The sequence below is a fragment of the Caloenas nicobarica genome, chromosome 1 (assembly GCF_036013445.1).
Source record: "Caloenas nicobarica isolate bCalNic1 chromosome 1, bCalNic1.hap1, whole genome shotgun sequence".
In the NCBI taxonomy this organism is placed as follows: Eukaryota; Metazoa; Chordata; class Aves; order Columbiformes; family Columbidae; genus Caloenas; species Caloenas nicobarica.
Window position 1 is genome coordinate 204,237,589 of NC_088245.1, and position 15,388 is coordinate 204,252,976.

General features: G+C 43.7%; 1 protein-coding gene across 1 annotated transcript in view; it reads left to right on the forward strand.

Annotated features, from left to right (window-relative positions):
* The first annotated feature begins 290 nt into the window (after positions 1-290).
* The window catches only part of SMCO4 (single-pass membrane protein with coiled-coil domains 4), a 29,741-nt gene continuing 14,643 nt past the window's right edge, over positions 291-15,388 (forward strand). The window contains exon 1 of the mRNA XM_065658309.1: positions 291-427. The gene's annotated coding sequence lies outside the window, so the exon portion shown is untranslated. The remainder of the gene's footprint in view (positions 428-15,388) is intronic.

Below are 15,388 nucleotides of genomic sequence, written 5' to 3' on the forward strand. Positions count from 1 at the left end.
GGGTCGGGTGTTACTCGCTCAACTCCGCAGACACCGGGCGTTCCCTTCGGGCGGGCACCGCTGGTCGCCCCGCGGGCCGCCGGCTCCCGCCCGGCTCTGAGGGGCGGCGGCGACGCCCCGCGCTGAGCTCCCCCCGGCGCCCCGCGGGAGGCGGCCGGGCCGCGGCCCCTCAGCGGCGGCGGCAGCGGGTCCCTCGGCGGGCGGCAGAGGGCGCTGCGCATCCCGCCAGAGCGGGGCCGGGAGGAGCCTCCGGCGCGGCGCGGCCGGGGAGGAGGGAGGGAGGGAGGGACGGAGGGAGCTGCCACGTCCTCTGCGCCGAGCGGTGAGGGAAGCCAGCCCGCGCCTCAGCCCCACGTGTGGCGGAGCGGGGAAGTTGCCGGCGGCCAGCTCGGACTCTGCCCCCCTGCCAGCGCCGCCCGTCCCTCCGGTGAGTGCAGCTCCGAGCGGGGGTGCGCGGCGGCCCGCTGCCGCCCGCTGTCCCGGCGGGGGCCGGCGGGGAGCGCGGAGGCGGCGCGGGTCGAGCCCGCGGTATCCCCGGCGGAGCCGCGGGGCGGGGGACTCGGCTCCCGGGCGGCCCAACTTCCTGCGGACTTCGGCTCCGAGCGCTCCTTCCCGGGGCAGCGGGAGCGGCCCGGCGGCCGGGGCGCCGCAGCTGGAACCTGAAAGTTTTAAAAGCCGGTGTGCGCGGAGGAGAACCGGGCGGGCGGGCGAGAGCCGCCGCCTCAGCCTGTGTGGCGAAGCGGGGGCCGCGGGCGGCCCGGGGCGCTCTCCCGGCGGGGCCGCCCGGCTGGCTCCGAGCCCCGAACCGAAGCCGCGTCCGGGAGAGACCCGGCCGGGGAGGCCCCGGGCGGCCGGGGCGGCGAGCTCAGGTGTGTGGGGGGAGCGGCGCCGGGGTTGAATGTCAGCCCCTGAGAAGCACTGCGGAGAGATTAATGAGGAAAATAACTCTTTAAAAGACTCGCAGAAGACTTTCAGTTTTTGTGGGTTTTGCCTTTTTTTTTTTTTCTCTTATTAATTTCGGTTCCCCAGCTGCGAGTACAGTTGTGCAGAGAAACGACTGAGACCTGTGTTTAAGCAGCCTATTGAAAAAAAGAAAAATAATCTCAGGGAAGCATTAAAAGGTGACCTAGGGAAAAAATCAAGATAATCTGTTCTGAATATAAAAATGTGGTTTTTGTCTCATTTTTAAGCACCGTGCTTTCATGTGTGCATGTTTTGTCCCTGTGATGTCCTGACGTGAGTTCAGTTCATAGCTTTTGGCTTCTCTTTATTGTTGGCTACAAAAAAAAAAAAGAATTAAAAATTCTGTTATGTTTCTAAACCAGTTATGGTTCAAACCTTCATTTAAAGCAGCAGGGAAAATAAACGTTCTCCTGTTCCAGGGATTTGCATTCCGAGGTCCCGATCCTGCCTGAAATTTCGATGAGCTTTGCTGTCCGTCTGTGTGGTACCACCCTGGGCTGGGACCTCCTGGGGTTTCCATGTTTCTCTCAATTTTGAAAATGTGATTGTCAGTTATTTTTAGCTTTGTTAAAAATTTCCTCCTTTAAATGAACCAGAAGTCTTGTAGGAATTCCCTGATGCCCTGTTAAAAAAAAAGTGAAATGAGTTTCTCATTAGTACATTTTTAATAACTTTTTGCTCTTCCTCTCTTAACTGCCTTTTAGTGGTCTATTTATAACATGCAGACCTTGTAGACCGAAGTTAAGAAGAAAGCTGGTTTTAGACTGTTCTCAACCTTTGTAGGTGGAATTTCACTGATCTTTGTCAGATAAATGAACTGCTCCTTGTCGCAGCTGCTGCTTTGCCTCATGCTTTGTGGGAGACACGGAGGGGGAATCTACCAACAGGAATTTCGGGTGCAGCTGTCAAATACCCCTTATCGCGTGGGAAACTCTAGGAACTAACCTGTTTCTTTAGTGCTTTTTCCAGTGTGGACTTGCACAGGTCTCTTGCTCTGCTCCTCGAGAAGGTTTTGGTGGAGCTGTTGACCACAAATGCAGGGTGACACAGAAGAGCATGGCAGTCATACAGAGGTAAAGACAAGCCGTATACAGAGCCGAACATCTTCATACCCTGTCAGGGCAGCCATTGGAAAGCCTTTCTAGCGAGTCCTTAGCGTGCTTAACACCCTTTTGGGGTGCGATAGGTGTTCACAGACCAGTGGCACTGCTTTGCTTGAGACATATTTAGCAGCGGCCGCATGCCCACAGCTCCCTGTGGAACACCACCTGAGCTTTGGAGCTACCTTAGAGCGTCAGACGTTTTGGAGATTGCCCCGTGTGAGGTGACAACCCTCTGTCGCACTCCCTACCTGACCATGGTTTGTTGCTCCATGTTTGGAGGTGCGTACAGTAACAGTGAGGACTGTTTCCTCGGTGGTTGCTGCTATATCTGTATGCTAGCAAAATAACCTTGATTTTTTTTTTTTTTTTTTTTTTTTAAATCTAATCATGTTTTTCCATGCATTAAATAGAAGGAAATGCTATTGCATATATATAAGATAGACATGCTAATTAGGTGATATGAGCTGGCTTATGGGATGGTAGATAGACTACACACTGCATCTTTTGGCCCAGGCACTTAATGTATAATGTAATGCAGTTTCCTTGTTCATTTCTGTTACGAATTTTCCTTCTCCATCATCTCGCTCGTTACTTTGAAGCCTAACAATGCTCATCCCTATGGTGTGTGTGCTACCAAGAAGCAGTGGTGTAGAGGAGCTGAAAGAATTTCTCTGAAAAGGGTCACAGGAGACCTGCCCTGGTTCAGCAGGCAGCACTGCTGGCACGGGGACTGCACATTGATCTTTGACAGTGGTGTCAGGCCTTAAGAGAACCGAGTGCTAATTCTCTTTGCCGGATTGGGCTGGGTTTTGCTTTTATAGATATGCCCCAGCTGCTCCCACAGTCATTTGAACCCTTCAGGAGTGGATCTGGCATCTTTTGATTCAACTGCTTTGGTCCAGGTGCTCCAGAATAAAGCAACCTCTGTCTCCATACTAGTTTCTTCATCATGCACTACAAGAAGCATCTATCTATGGGTGGATTAATGTCCATGATGTCCAATAGCAATTTCTCTTGCATCCCAATCGGGATGTCTGTGGTTTTTGACTGATTATGGAAATCCTGTCAGACTTGGAGAAATGTCCCGCAAAGAGATCTTGACTGTTGTGTTCTCTGGAGATCTCCAAGGCTGGTCGCTGTATGGGGCCACCAGAGCAACAGCAGGGCTGCTCTGGAAGACCACAAGTTCTGTAACAGGTGGCATTTTTTTCACAAGGTAAGAGATCCTGAGGGGTCTCCATGATTGTGCTGTTCTGTGTTGCTCCATTTTGTTATTGTTGTTTGTTTTTTTTTTTAATTATTGCAGTATCAGCTTTCCAGTAAGTGCTCTGTGAAGCTGAGAAGTTACCTTCCTTTCTGCCCATTATGGGAAAGAGTTACGTTGACAGATGTGGGCTCTGTGAGGATTTGCTGAGCTCTTAATCCTGTTTGTGGCTAATAGGCCATGCTAATGTGGAAGGGCATCTCTTTCAGTATATAAAGGCCTTAACTGCCTGCTACCTTAGGGAAATGTGCTCTTGAAATGCTGTAATTGTCTTAGCAGTAGTGGCAACCCCTGAGGTTGTCGATGTAGAACTCTCCAACAGTGCAGGCCTCCTCCTCCCACTTTTTTTTTTTTAGAGATTTTTACTTGTTAAGACAAACACTAAGATAATTGCTGTAGGCAATAGACGAAGCAGGCCTTGTACGCTTAATGCTGCAAACAGCCAGAGATCAGATATTTGTGAACCCTTTAGGCACACGTGTGTCTTGAGGGGATGGGAATGCATGATAATATTCTCTCTTGTCTTTTGCCCTACTACTAGTTTGGTTTCAGGGGCTTTTTGTTGTCTTCTCCATCCTCCTTCACTTGATTTCTTGTACACCGTTTTTAGTTCCAAAAAAGGTAGTCACTTCTTTCTCTCTTTAAGATGCAAGCTCTGTGCTTTTAGATGTCAATGTGACTAGAAGTTTCTGACCGCATTAGTCATTAGAAGTCTCAGAATTTCTCAGAGTGTAGGGCATGCCCCAATCGAATTATTCGGTATTAAAGTTGTGAAAGTAAAAGCATAATTTAAAGTATATTAACAACTTGGCAGAGACTTCTGTGTCTAGTCCATCAGTATGCTGGTCAAAACTTAATAAATGGCGTGCAGTGATAGGACTTTCTTCTGCAGTTTTATGTGAGTGTCGAAGACACCACTTTCCACCCCGTGTAATTAATGTATGCTATTTAAGCAGCTGCTCTATTAAAGATGGGGACACCATTCTTGGGATCAAAAGAGTTACGTTGTGTAGTTTGCTGGTGAGATTCTTTGGGGCTGAAAAGCTTAAGAGCAACGTAACTGCTTGTGTTCCTGTTTTCTTCTATGCAATATTAAAGGTGTGTGCAAGATAGGGACTTGATTTCCATGTTAACCAAGGATTTGGTGGCGGATGTTAATAAAATCAGAAACCAGAGCTGGGTTTGTAGATGCAAGATGGAGGCTTAGTGATTTGTGACACTGACTTGTAGTATGCAAGACACTTGATTTTTAGTTTTCTCTTGAGCAGAGGTTGCTAACTGTGCCAAAATATTTGTATTTTCCCCTTATATCAGCCTATCTACAACAGCTACAAGGGAAGGCTGCTTCTGTGGCCATGATGTATTGTCTCTCTAATCAACTTATCAAAATTAGATGCAATAATGAGACTCAGTGGAAGTGTCAATCTTGTGGAATTCCTTTTTTTAATTTAAACAGGTAGTAACAATACTGCTGGGTTTTTCTCAGTCCTTTGCAGGTGCCTGTGGGCTTCCCGAGGTGAAGGGACCTGGAAAAGGGGTCTGACTGCACACAGGGTGGGGGGTTCTGCCCCGCTCAGGTGGGTGTGGACTTTCTGCATTATGCCAGAAGTTCAGAGGAGATGAGTGCACAAGTTTTTGTGAAATGGCCAGGTGTGCAGTAGGAGGAATGCTGAAACCCATTATTGGACTACCAACCCCTGCAAACCAGGCTAGAACGTGAACTTGTGACTGGTGCCAGCTCCACTCTTATCTGCTGCCTTTCATGGTTTTTATTTTATGTTGTTTGGACTGCACATGTTTTCCCTTAGCGTTTCTCTAACGATCCTTTTCTTTGGCATTACAGTTATCTGTATTTTTCTTTCCTTTTTACCCCCAGCTGTTCTTTGTCAGTTTGTCTGTTGTTTTTTTTTTTTTTTTAATTGCATCCTTAGATTTTTCTCCTTCTGTGCACCCCTCCACGTTGTTTGCATTTGTTCTTCCTTTATTCATCTTCTTGTGTTTTTCCCCTTTTAACTCTTATCCTTAGAGGAACCAGTTTTACTCTTGGAGACCAGCCCTTTCTTACTGATTGCCAGCTGCTTTTATTGAAACTAATTTGCATTCTCTGCTCTTATTGTGCTAGACAGAGGACTAGTGGTTTTGAGTAAAGCTCTTTCCCCAAAGGCTTTGCTCAGAAATTGTCTCTGTATTTCACAAAAAGAGTGGAAAATAAAGAGCAGCATCAGTGCAAAAGCTGCTCTGCCTAAACCAGCATGTTTGTGTCTTTGGCACATGAAGACTAGAAATGTGGCCTGTCCTGCTGCAGGCACGATGGCTTCTCCAGGCTGAAATGAGCTGGTGGGGTGGAGGGAATGCGAGCGGCGTGGCCTTGGATTTAGTTATGTGGGCACCCCTTAGACTCTGGCAGTAACAAACCAAATCCATTCTGTGTTGTGGTTCACAGAATCACAGAATGTTAGGGATTGGAAGGGACCTCAAAAGATCATCTAGTCCAATCCCCCTGCCGGAGCAGGAACACCTAGGTGAGGTTACACAGGAAGGCATCCAGGCGGGTTTGAATGTCTCCAGAGAAAGAGACTCCACAACCTCCCTGGGCAGCCTGTTCCAGGCTCTGTCACCCTCACTGAGAAGAAGTTTCTTCTCATATTTAAGTGGAACCTCCTGTGTTCCAGTTTTCACCCATTACCCCTTGTCTTAGCATTGATCATCACTGAGAAGAGCCTGGCTCCATTCTCCTGACACTCACCCTTGACATATTTGTAAACATTAATGAGGTCTCCCCTCAATCTCCTCTTCTCCAAGCTAAAGAGCCGCAGCTCCCTCAGCCTTTCCTCATACGGGAGATGCTCCACTCCCTTCAACATCTTTGTGGCTCTGTGCTGGACTCTCTCCAGCAGTTCCCTGTCCTTCTGGAACTGAGTGGTTGGTTTGTTTGGTTTTGGCCACAGGCAGCTCTCAAACATTATTAAGAATAAAGATATGCTATGGTTAAAGAGTTGAAGAGCCATGGCTGTATGCCAGTAAACTTGGAAAAAAGTTGAATTGGAGCAGGTGACTGGGTGGCTTTGATGCTCAAAGTGCTATCTGCCTTCAGATAGGCTCTTTGATAAGGCTCCTGGAGCCTTATTAATTGCTAACTAATAAGTCCTTGTGTCCAGGCCATGTTGATCTGGGGCTTTGTATCTTGCTAAAGGTATGGATATCACGGTTTGGATGTACCCAACCTCAGGGTGTGTATCTGTCTTCTCAGACTGCTTGCTGTTTATAAATTTGGCTCACTGCTTTTTCACCCAACATAAGTTAGTTTTTGTTTCACACCTTGGCTTTTTATCTTTGGAAAGGGGTTCTCTGACCATGGTACAGTGCTTAGCATCAGGTCTGGAGAGGACGTGTGCTGTATAAATCTATTATTAAAACTCACCGAAGCGCTTTGCCTCTAAAATGTTTGTTCCTAGTATGGCTGCTTACTGGTAGGTAGGTGTCGATAGCATCTTACACTTCACAGGGCGTTGTCACATCATGAGAGATCTCGTGCTTGACTTTGTCACCCAACTAGAAGGATAACAAAAATAAGGAATCTTTGAGGTGAGGCTGCAGGGTGCAGCTCTTAGTTGTAAAAACACAGCTTGGATTCGTGCCCGTCACAATACAAATAAGGTTCAAGATCCCAGAGCCTTTCATTAGGCCTTGCTGGTGACATTATAAAATATGGCCCTGAGCCTGCAGCCGTAGCACAAAAGGGAATTTACCTGTAGTTGTTTTTGCAAACTGAGGTCTGCTTAGGAACCAATTCTTGTACTGTACCGCGTCTCACCATCCACCCACCGTCACGGTGCAGCCTGCTCGGGATGGGAGAGCCTACAGTGAGCTCTGGCGTGGTTTAGGACAGAATAAAGGATGAACATCTGTCTGAACTGGCTTGAGGGGTTTCGGTGGCTATGCTACATAGCATCAGAAAAACTGAAGTTTGCTGAATTTATACTATTTAAAGCAGTGGCTTGTAGTTATAGTAGTATAATCTGTGAAGTATGTTTGAATGCTTGGAGACTTGGAGTTGGTTGTGGTGAAGGACCTCAGCGTGGAGGAAAGAGGTGCATGTCAACTTCTTACCCAAATGTCCAGGTTTGATAACGTTATTCAGAAGTCTCGATGCTGGTTATTGCTGCTGAAATGAGGTTATTTCAGTCCGCGGGACAAGCCTTGCCCAGTTCCCCTCCATTGTTAAAGTCTTTCCCACAGTGAATATTTAACAGGATGGGAAACACTGTCTGTTGAAGTAAGATTTGCTCTGAAATCTCATTGCCTGTACTATTTCTAAGTCTTTTAAATTTCTGAAAGTTGAAGCTGACTGACTTCTTTCTGTTGCTAATTTGTTGAGTTTGTTAACTCATTGTACAGTAATCTCCAACAAACATGCTTTTGCTTTTTTAAAAAATGATATCATAAATTGGGCAAGAGAAACGTAGATATTTGTATACAATCATTTTATTGATTTTTTTTTTCCATGTCTTCCAGTTATGGCACTGCTTTCCTGAGTGGGAGAAAGTGAGACCTTTCTGTTCTGTGTCCAAACGTCCAAACAGAACAAACTGTAGAAGCCAATAGTAGAAATAGGAGTGAGAATCCATTTGACTTTACAAATCCTTGCCTTTGTTAATAACAGGATGGGTTATTCCTATTGAACATAATGATTTTTTTTAAAAAAAGAAAATTATTAAATTCAGTGTGTGCTTACGGGGGAGCAAGGGGACTTCTAAACACACAAAGAAACCTGTAGGAATGAATCATTGGAGCAAATCTAGCAACAAGCAGAAATATTCAAGTTTATGTCTTAACATTGATTTCCTCATGGACTAATTATGCCCCTCCTAGCACAAGATAGGGTGTAGCTGTACAATGTCTGACAGACTGACCTACACACTCAAATAATTAGACAGGAGCTGGATCTTCTCCGTAAACCTTCTAGCTTTGTTATTTCAGTGCTGTGCTCAATTTAAAATGCAGTTCTGAGGGACCGGCCTTTTCCAGTTTAGACACAGCACCAGTCTGACAAATCGCTGCAGCTTTCGAACTGGAGCAGGTTTGCATCTGATCTCTGAACAGGAGTGAGGAAGACAGGGTCTGCCTGTGCTGTACCACCCGCCATGCCCCAGGGCTGGTTCTGCTAAATCAAAGATGTCGAGGGCTGTCCTGGCTGGTTTTTTGTGTTCCCTTCTTCATTTTCAACCTGGAGAAGAGAAGGCTCTGAGGAGACCTTATTGCATCCTTTTCAGTACTTAAAAGGGGCTGATAAGAAAGATGGGGACAGACCTTTTAGCAGGGCCTGTTGTGATAGGACAAGGGGTGATGGCTGTAAACTAAAAGAGGAGAGATTCGGGCCAGAGATGAGGAAGAAATTTTTTACACTGAGGGTGGTGAAACCCTGGCCCAGGTTGCCCAGAGAGGTGGTGGATGCCCCATCCCTGGAGACATTCAAGGCCAGATCAGACAGGGCTCTGAGCAACCTGATCTGGGTGAAGATGTCCCTGCTCATGGCAGGGGGTTGGACTAGATGAGCTTTGAAGGTCCCTTCCAACCCAAACTATTCTATGATTTTCTGTGTATGCTCTTCTATGTATGGGAGGTTAGTCCCAGCCGTCCTTTGTTACTTTGAAAAACTTCTGTGGGTTTTTTGGGGGGATTGTTGTTTTTCTTGTTGGTTTTTTTTTTGGTTGGTTTGGTTTGGGGTTCTGGGGGGCTTTTGAAAGAAGGTAGCTGTGTACTTGGTGCTTAAATTTGCAATATCTGGATGTATTTTCTTGGCAAAGATTGTTTTTCCAGTGCCTCTCAAAACAGTGAATAGAACCCACTGGCCCATAAAGCTTTTCTACCTAACGTGCCTCCTTGACCTTTTCAACCACTTCATGCTTTTGCAAAAATATAATCGTGGATGTTTTCCATATCCCATGTTGCTGAACTGAATCACAATTTTGGGGTTTTGAGAAGCATGAGTTTTGATGATAAATCTGTGGGGTTTTTTTACCTGTACAACTTTATAGTCTGTTCTGGGCACTCCTGGAGGAGAAACTCAATGTGAAGAGCTGTATTCTGACAGGTTTGGCCTTAGCAACCCTTAGAAGCACAGGAGAGGAAGAATTAAAGGAAAGAACTGCAGTGTGCAGAGTCTGAAGAACTAACTAACATCAGTGTTTTCAGTCCTTTTTTTTGTATAATGTAAGGAAAGAGGTGACTGGACGAAGAAATCTTTCCCGTGGTACTGCCAGAGAAGCACAGACAGTATCTGAGAGCCAGATAAGGCCCCACAGCAGCAGAAGCAAATTACAGTGCAGAAGCGTTCTGGGCTGTGACCAGTGTTCTGAAATACAGTTTAATAAACAGTCAACAAAACCTTGTTTTCCAGGAGTTGAAAAGACTTCCAGGTAGTGATGCCTCTTCATCTGTAAGCTTCAAATGTGTTTGATAATCCCCATTTAATGCAATTCAAAAGTATTTTTAAGCTTAACTTTATTTTAATGAAAAAGAGGCATCGTGGCAGGATATTCCACATTGCATGTTTGCTGAGCAACGTATACTATCTGGATAAATCACTGAAAGCTTTGCTATGTAGCATTTATTTGCTGCTGTCTTCTGTGCCACATTTTAGTTGTTGCTGTTATTTTCTTTTTTAAAAAAAATTTAATAAATGAGTGTGAATTTCTCTGAATATTTTCATTCTGTCAGTATTTTTATTCATTGTGTGCAAATATGATGCTGTATTAGTAAAAATAATTTAGGTTGTAGGCGTATATTGTAAGGTTATCAGCTTTTTTTCCCTGTAAGAATTACTGAAGGTTTGTTAAGCTTGGGGAGGGACATAGCTGCTTTCCAAAATAAGTGGTTGTTATGAAAGTTATTTCAGGTTACCTACAGGAGAGTGAACATGCAAGGAGAGGGTGTATCATGTTTTCTTTGGAACATACCTTTGCTTAAATATATTTTTAAAGGTAGCTAATTTGTTTCCGGCCTAGGAGACCAAGGAAGTTGAGGAGAGGAGATTATGGATGTATCTGTTATTTCAGCGCCGTGGTGTTTCTATGATTTCCATCTCCTACGCAGTTACAAGCTCTGCAGGAAAGGGATATGTGGCTTGTGTTGAAAACTTTGAGGTTTCCTGTTTCCCTGATCAAGCTGGTTTCTGGCTAAGCCAGAGAACTTTTGCTGCTGGGCCATCTCTGTCTTTTCCTTTGCCCCAGAAAATTTGTGTTCTCGATGGTTCCTGGACAGGCAGTGATGGTCTCTTCCCCCGACTCACAATATCAGCAATGCAGCAACATCAGCTCTCTGCAGGTCCCTTTGAATTCTGCTGTCAGTTGTGTTTCTTGTGAATAAAGTGTTGCTGTTACAGAATTCCAGGGAGCCCTGAATATAAACGTATCAATTATGTGTCAACACAACAGCATCTGTCGTTGAAATTGGGTATCATTTATTTGGCATCAGCATAGCAAAGATTTGGCTGACAGCCAGTGTAAAATATTCCAGCAGAAACTGCTGCAACAGGAGCCATCACTGAAGTAATTCTCTGAAATAGAGGTACTCTAAACCCAAATTTTAATAAATTCTTAAGACATTAGGGACCTTAAGCAAAAACTCAGGTTCCATGTTCTTGTCTACTTGTATTTCTTTTTCATATCCAATTTTTGTTGTTGTTCCCACCCTCCAAATAGATACATATAAGGTTCTGGGATGTACATGTCCTGTGATTTAATATCCCTTTTTGGCTTTCCATTTCATATTCCAGCACTTGTTTACATAAAAATTCCAAATGAATGCAATCATTGGTGGCTTCTTTGGGGAAAATTTGCTTAACTGTGAAAGAGGCAAGGCTTTCAAATAGGAAAGAAGTTATATCCCTTTTCTCGTAAAAGATACCTGGTTGGCTTGTTTGTTTGTTGCTTTTTTTTTTCTGATTAACTTAGTCTCTCTAATCTTCCTCACTTTTTCTTAGACCTTTTCTAAGTAAGTTTCACATTCCCAGAGATGTGGGTCAAAGCAGTAATTTCAGAAAGTTAGGAAAGCACCAAGTGGGTAAGACACCCCATTTGTCATGGGCATAATTGCTGTGGTTCAGTAAATACCTTAGAGTACCTATGGGAAATTGGAAACTCAGATCACTTTGCTTTTATGGATGCTCCTTATCATGATTGAAGGAGGTAAAGAAGTAACTTGTCTGTTTAATGGTGTTGCTTTTAATAGTCAGCTGGTTGATTCTGATGTAAGTAACATTTTAAAAATTTTAAAAGGGAAGATCAGAATTGGAAGGCAGAAAATATGGCAGAAAGATTTGCGGACGCATAATGTATCCAAATGTTTACCTCGTGTCTTTTTGCTGACTGGGCTCCAAACAGTCCCTGTCCCGTCATCAAATTAAAGTTTTTCACTTGTGTGCTAAAGAAACTACTTTCTAGCAAAGCGTTAAGAATGATAAAGAGATAACAGTAGTTGGGCGAAAATATGCATTGGATTTTCAGTGCTGGAAGAAAAGCTTGTAGAATAAAGATGAGCTAGTTTTTTTTCAAGGCTTTTGGTTTTGTTGTGGTTTGGTTTTTTATTTCTCCCTGAGGTTTGAAGTGCTGTGAAGTTCAGTTTCTCTCGGAGGGGAGAGAGCAATGAAAGGGAGGGAGGCTGATCATATTCTCTGCATTTCAAATGGGTTGGTTCCTCTTTGGGTAGAAAAGAAATAGTAAATTTGGATTAACTCTTGACTTCATGCTCTCAAAAGAAGTCACGAATCTAGAGTTAAGTAATGAAACCTCTTTAGGAAAATCAATGCTACCTTTATCCAAGCTGAATTTATTCAAGAGGTCAGCTTCCTTGCTGCCTTGGCAAAGCTTGAATTTAATGATTAACCTCTTTGTGACTGTTCATGTAACTTCTGGCTTTCCATCTGGTACTTTATATAAGCATAAGCCAAGATGATGACAGAAAGCTGTCGTAGAGTGGTAGGTGCTATTTGGGGAAAAATCTCTTTCCAAATCCCGTATGCAGTATGCATCAGCCCCGGAAAAACTGAGAGAAGCCCATTAAGAAACCCGATTAGCTGTCTGCTTTCTAGATGAGTTAAAATCTCTGTCCAGTCTGGTAATCAGTGATGTCTAACTGGTAGCTTAGCTGGTAATAGTGCTGTCGCATTTTATAGAGGCACTTTCTCTTGCAGTTCTGCCAGGCGTCTGTATTCATTTCAGCCACGTAAAACATTGAGCGTTGAAGTGATACCCTGTAATAAATTTTAAAATCCTCTTCAGTGCTGAACCTGGCACTGCCTTATTCTCTTGTGTCGCCTTTCCATTCAGTGGATTTCCTTGTGAGATCTGAAAGTGTCATGTAAGCAGGAGCATCCAGGAGGAGGGAGAGCGCGTTTGGTGTGAAAGCAGCCCTGAAAAGTGCAGCTTTAGGGTCAAGATTCACATAAAAGTATTGCCAAGTACTAGACGGTGTGCTTGCCCTAGCAGTGATTATCTCTGTAATTTTTTGCAGGTTAAAAAAAAAAATCCATACAATTATGGGAAGGAAATATGAAAAATATTTCAAAAGTAGCTTTAGTTAATGTAATAGCCTATAAAGTCTAAATTATTTTCCTGTTAAAATGGAGAATGTGAGGACAAGCAATTCTAATGCCAGCAGTATTTGATGTATTTATCTCCATAAACACCAGATTTGCCGTCTGTTCCAGATCCGTAGATGCTCATGTCCTTGGAGAGACCCGGCTGAAACCTGTGGAGCTCTGTAGTAGCAACAGAGACAAGTCACCAGATGGGAGCTGAACTTCTCAAAAGCTCTTGCCCCATGTACATAGTCCTGATTCTTTTGAAGGTGTCTTCTGCTGGTAGTTGTTGCTTCTCATCAGTGTTTGTTCATCTTCCACCTTTTCCTTTCATTTGAAGGAGGTCAATTTTGACTGCTGCTGCTTGATTTTTTTCTTAAGTATTATGTACTTTTTGCTCTTGGTTTCAATCAAGTGACTGTGATCTTAGCCAGTGCTTTCCACCTTATTTTGTATTACATTCTAAACTTGCTATTCTGAAATATATTAATATTGTGTCATTTCTGTCTAGGGGTTTATGAACAATTTTGACCTGTCGCTAGCATTCCCAGTTGATTGAAACTTTAGCATGCCTGTATGGAAAGTGAGATTGATACATGTGGTACAGTACAGTAGATAAAAGGCTACGCCTCTCCTTTCCGCTTCTCAAAAATCTGCTTTGGGATTGTATTAATAGTTCTAGTTTCAAGGGTCAGTTATAATAATTAGTGAAAAAAATCTCCCACTTCTGTTGGACAGAGAGGTAGGCAATGGCTGATAGCCTGTGTCATAGGAGGAGTTAGTGGATCTACATCTCTTCTGACATCCCTAGCGCTTTGTAGGAAAAAGATGGTTCCGGAGTCCGGCTGCAGGTGGTGTGTAGTGTCCTCATCTCTAAATGCACAGAATGTGCTTCTTGATTCGCTTGGTTTTTGGAGAGCCCGTGCTCAAGAGTATGAGTGCATTACACTTGGCTTTATTTAGAATATTCAGGTTCTGAACTGGTTAGTAAGAGGCTCTGTTAAACCACTGCCTGGTTTTCTGTCCAGATATTTGGTTTGTTTGGCACTCTGTGTTGAATCTCTATCTGTTTTCTTAGTCTCCCCTCTTGCTCCCCATTCAAATTAGTGGCAGGTTTTGAGTAAAATAGCATTTTCTTTTTCCATCACACTTGCACTGGAAATTCAAAGGACAAAATGCCCCTTCTTCACTCTCAGGAGTGAAGTGCTATTTTATTTTATAGTGTCCTCAGATTAAACATTGGGGTCACTGAATGTACTTCTGGCACCGCAGCTTTTGTGTTGAGGAACAGCCTGTTTGGAGCAGCATTTGCAAAACCGTTTCAGTACGTCTCACTATTACCAAGCCAGTACCGCAACCCTATATACGCTAGTTTCCATCCACTTAACTCCAGAACAACTTCGATATTAATATTTATATAAAAACTTTCATGTTTCCACAGTGAAATTGTCTCACTCTCCAAAGAAAAAGTGTTTTTTTCCCTGCCAACTCAGTGTGAAAAAGCTCACCAAGGGTTTCAGCAGCGCTGCATCTGAGACGGGCATCAGCAGAAAAACTCGGGTCGTCTTTAATTCGCTGTTTCATTTTGTGCAATTGCCTACTCTGAGAGAAATAAAACATTTACATGTATATTAACCAATGTTTGCCAGCTCTTGGAATAAAGCCAGTTCTCTCAGGGCCAAACAAAAGCTCTGAGTGAATGAGTAATAATCTGCTATTGTCACTCCTAATTTATGGATGGGTAGATAGAGCAATGTTTGCCGTTTAAAGTTGCCCTATTTGCTTGAAAGACTGAAAATCACGATCAGCTATCGTTTTGGAGTATCTATAGCCTGTCTGTTTATGGCTGATTTACTCAATATAGCTGTTGCAAAAGTTCAAAACCTCCCCACGTGATACATAATTGTGGGAGAGGATGAGAACACATGAAGGTTACAGATGTTTTGGGACAGTAATTTGGAAGTTGCAGTCAGAGGCTGAAAAGATCTATGGCATCTCCTCTTTTTAAATGACAAGCAAGGTCCCCGTGCCTTCTGTACTATCTCTTTCTTGTTAGTTGAAAGTTAAAAATCTATGGATTCCCAAAATAATGGCTGTATTGAGCTTTTGTTGTTGATAGATAAGTGGAGAGCGTAATACTGAGTACCTTCCAGTGATGTTTTCCTGTGTCTCTGAGCCTTTTCGTTTGCTTAGTTTTTCAACAAATGCAGTTAGAAACGGTTTTGAAAACTTGGTTTTATGCATTTATGAGCGTGCTTTTCTCATGAATTTAACAGGAATCTTGGCAATATTGGGCTGAATAAAAATGGCAATGAGACTTTCTTTTGTTGAGAAAGATGCATGTTTTTAATGGGAGCACTTAAAATGTCACGATTTTAAGGCCCATATTAAATGTTGCAAAGAGGCAAATAGCACAGAATCTCTCTGGAGTAGGAGTCTGAGGCATTGAGAGACATTCTTGAGATGAAATTGTCCTCA